General features: G+C 35.6%; 1 long non-coding RNA gene across 1 annotated transcript; it reads right to left on the bottom strand.

Moving 5' to 3' along the window:
- Positions 1–1,934: 1,934 nt before the first annotated feature.
- On the bottom strand, positions 1,935–4,335 carry LOC132640066 (uncharacterized). Its single transcript, XR_009582157.1, has 2 exons — positions 2,827–4,335; positions 1,935–2,725 (listed from the first exon to the last, which is right to left on the bottom strand). It is a non-coding gene; the product is annotated as an uncharacterized LOC132640066 (long non-coding RNA).
- Between the last annotated feature and the right edge of the window lie 386 nt (positions 4,336–4,721).

Genomic DNA, 4,721 nt, shown 5'->3' with positions numbered 1-4,721 from the left:
CAAGGGATCAGAGAGATCAAAACAACAGAGATACAGCCATAGAAATGCAGGCAATTTCAGGAAATCATAAGTATCAACTGGTAGCCAAAGATCATGAAAACACAACACAAGAAGAAGTGAATCAGAATAAAATAGATATTGGAGAGGAGGAAGCAGGTGAAACTATTAGTTTTGATTTAATGGAGGGCAACAATAAAGGAGATATTTCCCCTAAACACTTGACAAAAACTAAAAAAGGTCACAAGCCAAGAGATAAAAGTGTTCCTCCCAAGACAGTGGGAGGAGTACAAACAAGGATGGCATGTTCTAAAGGAGTTTCTCAATGAATATCTCATTAATATGGAATATAAGGTCTGTAAACACTCAACAGGCCTTTGAGAGGGTAGTACTATTGCATAGACAGAAACATTTTAATTATGTTGCCTTACTAGAGCCTTTCCAGCATGTTAGACATATTGACATGTACAAATTGTGGTTAAATATGGGGATATCATGGCATAATGTGAATGGGAAGATTTGGATTTTTGTGGATGCAAAAATTCAAGTAGAAATAATGAGAGATACAGAACAACTGTTATCCTGTAGATTCACTCATTTGGGTGATGGGCAAGAGTTGGTGCTTACAGTTGTTTATGCGAGTACTGATAGAAGTGGGAGAATAGCTCTATGGGAGGATCTATATGACATGTCTTCACACATCACCATCCCATGGCTTGTGGGTGGGGATTTTAATGTCATTACAGATGACATTGAGAAATTTGGGGGTCTTCCTGTACAGTGTGCAGAAACAGAGGATTTTAGACAATGTATAGACATTTGCCAACTGATGGATCTTGGTTTTACTGGAAGTATGTTCACATGGTGGAATGGGAGATCGGATGAGGCTTGTATATTTAAAAGACTGGACAGATGTTTGGGAAATCAGGCTCTGCAGAATTGTTTTCCTAATTTGGAGGTAGAGCATCTCATTAAACAAGGTTCTGACCACTCCCCCTTGCTGGTAAATATGAGAGCAGATAGTAGACCAATTAGGAAATCTTTCAGGTTTCTTAATTTTTGGGTGGAGCATGAATCTTTTCTAGATGTAATCAAAGAAAATTGGGTGGAATCTTATGGCTCAGACCCCTTCTTTAACTTCCATAATAAGTTAAAAAAGGTGGGAGGAGCTCTCTCTAAGTGGAGTAGGGACACTTATGGTGACATCTTCAAGCAAATTGCAACTCTGGAGGAAGTGGTGCAGGTGCATGAGCAAGAATTTGAACAGAATCCTACAGGGCTTTGTCATACCCCATTTTAACCGGGTTAAAGTAAGAAGTACGACATATTGGGGATTCCTGTTTTTGTTTTGTTTTAAGGAGTCGCCACCTAATTATTTATGGTGAATTAGGACACCTAAAGTTTGTTAAAGTTATTTTCTAAAGTTAGCTCTGTTTAAGGTCTGCGAAACTTAAGATTCTAGGTAAGGGTTCAATTAGTCTAAAGGGAAGGTATTAGGCATCCTTTAAGACCCATTAACAATGGTTAACCGACCGGACTAAAATTTAATTAGGCTAAGAATGGAATTAACATTAAACTACTTCATGCCAAAGTGTTTAAAGGGTAGCTTTTATAAAGATGTACTCAAATTAAGTTTTATAGTAAAAACGTTCAATGAAATAAATAAACCCTGTGATTAAAGCCTTAATAGTCGATGGAACAGTTTGGAAGTTTAAGATAATATGAATCACCTATCCTGATAAATAAAAAAAAAGTGACTTTGAAAAAAAAAAAAAGTTAAATTCAATAGTTAACTAATCTGAAACTTTCAATTTGAAGTCGATTAGATGTCCAGAATGGTTAAGATATATTAGAGCACTTGACTAAGCCACTAATTCTTTTATCTTTATACCCGGACCATGTATCTTAATTGTCTTAAATGTTCAGGCGAGAGGTCATTTCTTAATTAAGCGAAATATCGGCAACTAGATTATACTAATTACCCGGACCATGTATCTGAAACAGAGAATGAAAAAAAAGGGTCAAGACATACGACAAGTCATCAAAGTAGACGTTAACTAAACAAAAACAAACTGCAAAGCAACTGAGGCAGAACATAATATTCATAGCCGGTGAGTAAAGGAATATTGTGATAGAACGTTCGCCATTTCTGGCCCCTCATAAATTCTGCCCGGATGTATTTGGGTGAGCGAAGGGTCTGGAGGAGATGTAGGTGTACGTTTCAAGCCTTGTGGCGACGTCGAGTCTTAAAGTAAGACTCTTCGACTCCGGTGTACATGCAAACAAAGAAAAGTAATAGGAATTAGAGATGCTCTGCTGTTTAATAATGATGGAAACATACATGACACTATTCTTTCCATTTCAACCCATATATCCCTCATTTTACTATGTTCTCACCAGTCATGGAATCTGTCATGCTATAACTAAAAGAATGAAAAACATTCAAGCGGCGAAAATACTCGACAATGAAACCAGAACCTTGCGGCTTTTCCAACTTATCAAGCTTAACCCCATGAACTTGACACAAATATACTTAAAGTTTCACCATAAGAAATCAAATACACATAGTATTTTTTATAGGCTACACATACAGATCCAAGAGTAAATAGCTTAAATACGTTTCTACATTAGATGGTCTGTTTTTGGGAGCTCCAATGTGTACAAAACTAAGTCCAAAACAAAATATTTCATTAAGTTGAAAACTTTAAATATACGCAGCAGCATTTAGCTCGATGGACATTTTAAATCATACTTCTTAAGCTACAAAATTGACTATGTTTTTCTTTTTTATGGATACAGTAGCTTCTTAGCGTGCTGCTTGTATTAAACACTAAAGTTACTTCTTAAACTGGATTAAACACAAAGATCTCTCTGAATGATGTCTACTTGACACTAAGATTCTCTTTCAAAGCCATAGTGATTTGTAAAGTTGATGCTCAAAACATGCTTTCATCACTAATCACTTGGTTGTGGTTATGACATCGAAGGCAATATTTCAAATTCAAGAAAATAAACAGAAAAGATTCTAAAACATGGTATCTACTGATGGCATAAAACAGAGAATAAATCAGGACAAAGAGTTGGTCATTGAGTTTTAGTTATAACAAACTCTTAACATGGGTTTATATTATTCTCTATGCAATAGAGAGTTGAACAAGAATATTTCCAATATATAAAGCTCAATATTTAATATTTACCCACGAACACTCCATATCCTAAATTAGATAGTCTAAGGAATAGAGCATCACAAAAATGCGATTTCTGCCACATGGAAACACTACAACAAATATAACAGGTTCAACAACCATTTACAATGTAATCAGCAGACCTCATGGTTCTAACATATACTTTATCAAGATTAAGCCATTCTACACAAAAGGGGAAAATACATAGAACTGCAAGAGTTGCTAAGACAGAGAATAAAAGTATTTATCTAACTCTTAACAACATGGAAATTAAACTAATACACACGAAGTCGGAAGCACACGAAAACTAAAAATACTAATACGAGGAAGAAAATTACTTATCTAATTCTGATAAAACTAAAAAAAAAAAAAAGCTACTCTAATCTACATGAAATGAGGATTGAACTAAACATAAAATACTTAAGATGAGAAGATTACGTAATAAACTAAAAGCATTGTACATACACAAATAAGGAATCACGAATACACATCAAAATCAAATCGAACTAAAAAGGGAGGAAGAGAGGGATTGCACCGACCTTTTGTAGGTGCAGTGAACGGGGCGTCGAGTCTCCGATCTACACTCGATCTTAAAGTAACAAACCGAAAGAGTAAAACGACTTAATTTTCAAATGGGTGTTCCCAAGTATAGTGACTGAAAAATGTAAAATAATTAGGAATGGTTAAAGTGGCTGCCAAAGAACTGAAACAGAACAAAATTCGAGCAAATTCCAGATTTAAAGTAGTAGTCAAAGAGATAGGAAAATGTTGAGTGTCCTCGAATCTACTCGAACTCAAAAAACGATTAAAGTAATTAAGGCTTCGGATTCGAAAGTAAAAAATAGAGTAATATGTGGCTATATCATTGATCAAAATTGATGTTTTGTAAGGGATTTTCTGGGTTCCAAATCCTCTTCTCATGTTCGGATCCCTAACACTGTGATTTTCCCATCCTTTTATAAGGTTGTGATTAGGGTTTAAGAAAGAGGAGAGGGGAGCGTATGAGTCAGCGGCGTGGGGGACAAGGGGAAGTGGAGAGGAGCGGATAACGTGGGTGACAGGGGAAGTGGAAGAGAGCGTGGAGAGAGAGAGATGAGTGAGAAAGGGAAGGGAGAGAAAAAGGAGAAGATGATGATGATGAAGGAGGCGGAAAATGAGGGAGAAAGAAAGAGATGAGAGGTTAGGGTATTAGTATGTTGGGCCGGGTCGGGTCAAAAGAATGGGCTAGTCCGTTTGGGCTGGCCTATTAATTTTAAATGTGGGTTAAAAATGTGGGTTAAGTATTAAAGATGTGGCCTAATTATTTAGGTATGAAAATGATATTGTATTTGTATTTTGGGCCATTAATTTGGCTAAAAAATATTGGTCCTTCCTCCGCTATTTTAATTATTTTCGGGCTTCTAATTTAATAACTGGTATAATATATATTATGTAAAGACAATAAATAATTAATATGTAAAAAAAAAATAGATATTTTATAAAATGCTGTCTTGTAATTTAACGAGTCCAAAGCCGAAAAAATGAAATGATGACGAATCA

Source organism: Lycium barbarum, chromosome 1 (genome assembly GCF_019175385.1).
Source record: "Lycium barbarum isolate Lr01 chromosome 1, ASM1917538v2, whole genome shotgun sequence".
NCBI classification, from domain to species: Eukaryota; Viridiplantae; Streptophyta; class Magnoliopsida; order Solanales; family Solanaceae; genus Lycium; species Lycium barbarum.
Note: the sequence above shows the minus strand (reverse complement) of the source record. Positions and strands in the feature narration are given on the sequence as shown.